A 7,977-nucleotide genomic window follows, 5' to 3' on the forward strand; every position below is an offset into this window, starting at 1 on the left:
ATTATTTTAAATCGGCGGCCATAAAGGAAATGCCGGAAATGCTTTATTGCCCTGACTACGGCCAGCGTCTCAAGCTCATACGAGTGATACCTACTTTCTATGTCAGTAGTACGCATACTGAAGTAGGCCACAACGTGCTGCCGTCCGCTTATAATCTGGATGAGTACTGCTCCAAAACCAAGGCTACTAGCGTCAGTAAATAATTCAATAGGTTCGCCTTCTTGAAATATTGTTAGGACTGGTGTAGAAGTTAGACAACGAATGATCTTTTGTCTTGCCTCTTCATGAACATGAGTCCATTCCCACCGTGCTCCCTGTTTCGTCAATGCGTAAAGAGGGGCCATGGTACGCGCAAAGTCTGGTATAAAGCGTCTGAAATATCCCGCGAGACCGTTAAACTGGCGAACTTGTTTAACATTTGTCGGAATGGGGGCCCTCGATAAAGCCTCAACCTTTTTAGGACTAGGACGGACCTGACCATTTTCGATTATGTTACCGAGATATTCTATGGACCGTTTAAAGAATGAACACTTATCAATGTTAACTGAAAATCCTGATTCGCGTAATGCTACAAATACTTTTTCTAGGTTTACGAGACCAGATGAAAAATCACGACATTTACTGATGACGTCATCAATGTATACCTGAGCTACACTATCATTATGGGTCTTGTCTGCACTGCCGGGGCTTAAAAGGGGACCTAAAGCGCGATTAATGCATCTTTGATACACTGAAGGTGCGTTACATAATCCGAAAGGCATAGCCTTGTATTCAAATAAGCCATCCGGAGTAATAAAAGCGGTTTTCTCCATAGACTCAGGTGCAATCGGTATTTGGTGGAAGCCAGAGGCCATATCGAGGGTAGAATAATATCGACCACCATCAAGCTGATCTATTTGATCTGCGATTAAGGGGAGTGGATAATGATCGCGTACTGTATTTGCATTTAGCTCTCGATAATCCACGCACATGCGATCGTCACCGTTTTTCTTTTTTACCAAAATTATTGGACTTGAATACGGAGATTTACTTTCTTGTACAATATCATTATCTATTAACTCTTTAACAATTTCTTTTACCCTTTCACGCTCGACTGGGCTTAACCTGTATGGTCTCCGCTCTACGTATTTGTCCGGATTTTTCAAACGGATCTCTAACTGACCTGTATTAACACGGGTTCGCGAAAAACCGCGCGTGAAAATGGTACTATATTTATCGAGCAATGTTAATAGTTGTTTAATTTCAAAGTCATCGCTTAAATCATGATCTATGTTATTGAATAGACTGGTTGTCGACTGCAGGTGCATGACGCGAGGTTGAGAACACAACGTCGCGCTATTTTGAGTTATGATTACAGTTAGCCCGGTTTCACGTAAGAGATTTGCACCAATCAACACACTCGATGTCATTTCATAGTCGGCCAATATAAAAAAATCTATTTCTACATTTATATCGTCGATAGTACACACGGTTGTTAAAGTACTCACGGAGACTACGGGAAACGGACCTATTCCACGTAAATAGTTAATAACTTGTCGTCGTTTACCCGGTAGTTTATTTGCAAAGGATTCGCACATAACGGAGCACTCCGCACCACTATCAAATACGGTATCAATAATAATATCACCTACCCGCATACGCATAGTATTTAAATTTTGTTTATTTTTATTGACTGAGACTATGTTAGAGATCTGTTTTTCCCGACGGAAACACGTATCAAATGTATGGCCAGATTTAGAACAGAATGAACAGAACCTGTTGTCACCCTGTTTAGGTAATGATGCAGAAGTACTAAGGTTCTTCTCGGTAGATTGTTTTTCTACAATTACAGGCGTGTTTTTGTTTCGACAATCGCGATATGTATGCCCGGGCTGCCTACAAAAACTACAAAAAGCTATGTTTCGATTATCAATTGAGTATCTTAATCGTTTCGATGGTGGTTGGTTCGAGCTTAGATGGTTAGCACGCTTAACGCGAATAGACGCGGCGACAGAAATTAACTCCGGTACTGAGGTAGCTCTGGCATTCATTAGTTCAATTCTGAGGCGTTCGTCACCGATCGTTCCTATCACTGCTTCTACAGCATCACTATTGTCAAGCTTATCTTTAGTGACTCGTCTCCATAAAATCCATGATTGTGACAGAAATTCTGCAATATCTTTTGTTGGGTCGTAATTGTGTTCCCTGAATCTTAGTATATCCCTTGAATAGCGAGTCTCGGGTTCAAAGGTAGTAATAATGTTCTGACGTAATTCTTCCCACGTGGAAGTTGTGACAAGCCAATTATCTGCCCACATTTTAGCACGACCTTTCAGTAGGCTAGTCACCTTCATGCGAACATCGTAATCACTCAGCTCATAGTTAGTTTTAGCAGACGAAATGTGATTACACCACTCGCGGACCCCGACGTTTCCGTCTGGGTCGAATGAAGGTAGAAACACGTCAGTAATTTTTACCTTATCACTTTGTTTGGCCAGTCTTTCACTCATATTTTGCATCATAGTTATCATATGTAAGTAAAACTCAGGGGGTACATTACCCCCCTGTAGCAGCGCCTTGTTAGCAGTTGTAGTTGACCCGTGAGCCCCAGCCTCTGGATCGTGCTCGGTGGATGGTGGTTCACTTGGTTGGTTATGGTTGGATGGTTCTGCTGATACATTCTGGTCTCTTGTATCCATCGCACAACGAGATAACTTCGCTCAATGTGGCTAGGCGGTATCTGAAATCATAAAATAAAACCGACAGAAATAATGGGTTCGTATCCCACTTCTGATATCGAATTTAAGATAGACAGTTATTTAAAAAAAATATGCAGAACCGCTGACCTTGTTCTGGTCATCAGCTCTGCTATAGTTACAATAATTTTATGTTTATACTGAAAAGCAACTTTAAGATAACGACGGCATTTATTTGATTTAAAAATCAAAAGGTGAGTATTAACAAAAACAAGCCATAATTCAAAATAGTTCGTTTTATTTAATCAACACAGCTTTTTCTTATCTTACCAACATAGATTTTACTTACAATGTTTTCTCTTCCGAAGTCGGTCACAAAGTCCCCTCCGTACTCAAATCAACCCTCTTATATTAAATCGCCCGCCCCACCAGAGGCGGACATCAACCACAAAAACACTTCATTATTAAACAAACAGATGTTGTAAAATCACTGTATTAGAAAATGGTTTTGACAATTCTTTTTATAAATCAATTAATAATTTTAAATGAAAATAATTAAAAGTAATTTAAACCGAATTGCAGTAACATTATCTAATTAATAATAATTACACGATTAATCAATTTTTATAAAATCAATACCGGCCATATTTTAGCCATACAATCATTTTAACATTTACAATAATTTTTAAGAATAAAATCAACCTTATCAGCTTAACAATATTCGCGGCGACATGTACGTATATTTTAAATACAAGTGTCACACTGCTGAAAAAAAAACTGACAACGCTACTATACCATTGTATATAAAACGCATGCCTAATTTTCTGATTATTAAACATAAATTGAAAAATACTCTAGATAAAAATAACTCATAAGTAGCAGTCATAAGTACTTTAAAATACACACTCGTAGATCGCAGTAACTTAATATTATTTTCTTCTTTTATACATAGAATTCAGTAATTAAAAACACTATCTGCTGCTTAGGCACTTTGTACTATTTACTCCTTCAAGATAACCCTGAAAGCCCATCAATCTTCTTTCAGACCCTTGTCGGTCCACAGTTATGGGTGCTAATTCTCCTTTTCCAATAATTTTCCATCTATAAAACAGTTTAGATTTAGTAGCTTGGTTATTTTAGACCAGTCAATCAGTCACATTGTAAAATTAACATAATAATAAGATATAAAGCATACATTGTTTTTTTTTAATTATTGTAATTTTATAGTCGGATATTTTAATTTTAAACTATATTTTTCACGTCTAATTATTAAATTATAATAATGCATGCTGTATGCATGTATTTTAATGTTACTTCTTATGTAATTGTTAAATGTACATGTTGAAGAGAAAAAAAATAACCTATATTTGTTAAGCCACGGCCTTCGGTTAAAATGCCACAAATTATGTCTATTCGAACATCTCGGCCTCTTATAATAAATATAATGTTAATTATAACTACTCGAAGTACTATCTTGTTGCTGGCGCCCGATCTCCACACTCCAAGCTCTTATCGACCAAAAAGCTCTTATGAATACAAGTCCTCGACCCCGCTATGAATGTTGGTTTGGTAAATGTACATATTTTCGCTGCTATTTTTTTTTTTCAGGTCATTTGAGTATTAAAAGTAATATTAGGGGCACACTTTTTCAAATAAATACATTTTTTAAATTTACTTAAACAAAAATAACAAGTTTATTAAAAAAATAAAATAGTAGACGTAAATTGTATCGTCTTAAGTCTGTTAGAAGTGTGTCTAAAATTTCAGTTCAAGATAAGTCTACAATCTGATTTCTAATTCACTTGCAAAATTTGACACGTAAGAAGGTAATAATATTATGTAGTTAAATAAAGGCCAAATAAGAAACAAAAGTACTCGTCTTAATATGAAATTGACTTTAGCATTGTTCGTTCAATAAAGCTTTTAAATATACAAACTTGCTTTTGTGACTAAATGTACTGCAAATGTCATAAAATCATATCGATATTGTAAGATTTCTCGTCCAATCTTTTGATTATTTTATCCTTTTATTTCATATAAGATAACAAAGAAACGGGTTCATTTTATTATTCTTGAAAAATGATGACATCATGTATAAAAAAGTTAGTCAGATTTTGCTATGATGTATGTTACCTAATGCAATAAATATAATATTACATAACGAAGCAAAGTAAAAATTGGGTAGACATGACTTTCTTTTTAAATGTATGGAATTTTAACAATCATCTACTTTACTCGTAGTTTGTAAGTCTTCGTCTATTATGATCAACAAAAATATATTTCAAAACAATTTAAATCTCAGAATCATTATTTCTTTTTTGGTTGCGTTGTGCAAGCTTGCCTGGTTCGGTACCACCATTTTATATTCCAAACGTTTGAGTAACGTAGTGTTTTTTAACAATTCGTGCTGGCTTTGAGCACCAGCATCATGGGTCATCCATGTGAATAAGGTACTTGGCTTTTCTTTTCTTATTAATAACCTGAACTTTCTAACCGTAAAATACCACGCCGTATCGATCGGTAGCCGCCAAAAGCTTATCGTGGATTTAAAGAATCGTACTATACTGCTCGAAGAATGCATTTCCGAGAAATTCTCGAACTGGACCATAGATTTTTACAGTTCTTCTTAAGAGCTTGAATGGGACACGCATTGCTGTTCTCTGTCTACTGATGGTGATTACCATATACCATGAAGCGCTATAGATATTTTTCATAATATAATAACTTGTTATTATATTTTAATAATTAACTTCTATCCGTCTAACTATAATAATTATATAAATAAATTATAATTTATTATGTAATTACATTTATTTCTAATATATTTTTGCCTTTATGATACAGACATGAATTTCTCGCTATGTTGCTTACGTTGAGAAAGATGGAATTGAAAATCGTAAGACTCGCCTTCAGATAACCCGAGTTAGCCGAAAAGTTAGCTAAAGGCGAGTGTTACTGCACTGAGACTATTTTTATGAACAATTCCAAGTTACCGCGTTATTTCAAGTCTCGTCTGGAAAGATGGAGAGTGCTGTTTTAATATTCACAAAAGTATATAATATTAGCTTCAGAATTTATTTTAGATGAAAATTTATAGTAAGCTAAATAATAGAATAATTTTGGATGTGTCTGTGAATGCTTACTGGTATCTAAAATCATAGAATACCTCTTATGTCTTGGGTCTGATGATTATCTCCAGCACAGGAGTCAACAAAGATCAAGCACTCAAGAGTGCCCAAATAAACCTTGTACGTTATATTAAATTTCAACACCATCGGATTATTATTAATCCGTCGTTGAGGAGCAAACTTTTAGTAAATAGTTTGGATGGACCAAATCGCAATAAGAAAATATTTCGGATCATTTTTCAAAATCAGAAAACAACAGCTAACAATGACGACAGACAAAGGAATAACCATCAAGTAGGTTCGACCCAGTTGGGTTTGCTATTAATATTACACCAGTGAAATAACAAGTTATCAAAGAATAACTTTGAATAAGTTGAAATACAATAATGAAATCGTTAACGACCATTCCTTGACAATACCGCAGTTAACTTTGTTAAGATGTTCATAATTACATCTTTGTCATCCCGAGTCACCCGCTCGACCCGTCATTAGCGCTTTCATGAACATGTTTCAGAAGTTAGCCGAGCGTGTCTAGTTGTCAATGTTTCACCAAATTCGCTTCACGTTCTTCCTCTTATTGGAGCTCGTTAATAGTTTCGATGTTGTTAAAAATAATACGGAAGGGTAACAGTAGATAGGTATTAAAATTATAACTTTAATTTAGAGAAATATCTATTATTGTAGAATAATTTGATTACCTTAATATTGCTTGTAATTCCTTCTTTAAAATAATGGCTAGCTTACCTGACCCGAAGCCCGGGGTTTAAAATATAAGTGGTGACACTAGGGTCATGGACGCGTTAGATTTTGGTCTTGTGTGTCTTGTTTCATACCGCCCTAAGGGGGACGAGAGCTGGTATGACCTCGTTACCCTACACCCTTTGGTCAGAAGGGCATGTATGCGTGTTCTTTTCTCACTATCCTTATGTCATGTTTTAAAATAAATTAATTATTTTTAAGATTAACGACTTTTTTAAACTGAATATCATTTGATTCTGATGTTTGATGTATGTTTTCCGTACCATAACAATCATTCGATATTAATGACGCATCACGTCTCTTTGGGATCGTTTTATGGCAAACGGTTCTTTTGTTTCATTTCCTGCTGGTATTCTTGTGTATAAAATAGGATAGGAACAGCATACGTTATACCTTCACTGCCGGTGTTGTTTAACAATTTCGTACTTGATTTTAGATTTATACAGTTGAATACACTGGAAATTTCATCCAGCTATATATAAATAGACTAAAGACAAAGATCTATGTCACACATAGCTAGACAGGGTAATCATAGTTATAAGGTTCCGTATCTTAAGTAATGAACCCTAAAAAGTGCGATAACTATGTCAAACGGATAATTCATAGAGCACTAAATTGTATCGAATATAAAATGTCAATTAATACGTATTTATATACAAAATCAACAGGAAACTCCATTTCTAATAAGTAGTACTTATTTGTTACTAAAAATGTTTGTCTGCTAAAAACATTACTGACAGCAATTTTATACAAATAAATGGTAACATTTGTTTTGAATTCCATTTAGCAATTAAATGAGCGAGATACTTTTGAGTTTTTAATTTGTTTAAATGCAAATTGAAACGTATTACGCCAACAAGTGGGAGTTCAATTTTACTATTTATGTAGGACCAGATGAGGAGACTTGTGTGTCTCTGAAGAAATTGTGACTATTGCTTGCGAGCTTAATCTAGCAGTTATTTTTTATATCCTTATACAATCAATTTACAAGTAAATTAAATAAATATAAAACCAAAAAAAAAAAACATTCAAAGTACAGAAACAATTTACTTGGTGGTAGGGCTTTGTGCAAGCCCGTTTGGGTAGGTACCACCAACTCATCAGATAATCTACCGCCAAACAGCAGTACTTAGTATTGTTGTGTTCCGGTTTGAAGGGTGAGTGAGCCAGTGCAACTACAGGCCCAAGGGACGTAATATCTTAGTTCCCGAGGTTGGTGGCGCATTGGTGATGTAAGGAATGGTTAATATTTTTTAAAACGCCATTGTCTATGGGCGGTGGTGACCACTCATCAGGTGACCCACTTGCTCGTCCGCCTACCGATATCATAAAAAAAAACTAAGGAAATATCAATAAAAATCAATTAGTTTTTTTATAATAACAAGCCCACGAAGCCAGACTATGTTAAAGAGGTT

Source organism: Vanessa tameamea, chromosome 12 (assembly GCF_037043105.1).
Source record: "Vanessa tameamea isolate UH-Manoa-2023 chromosome 12, ilVanTame1 primary haplotype, whole genome shotgun sequence".
Classification (NCBI taxonomy): Eukaryota; Metazoa; Arthropoda; class Insecta; order Lepidoptera; family Nymphalidae; genus Vanessa; species Vanessa tameamea.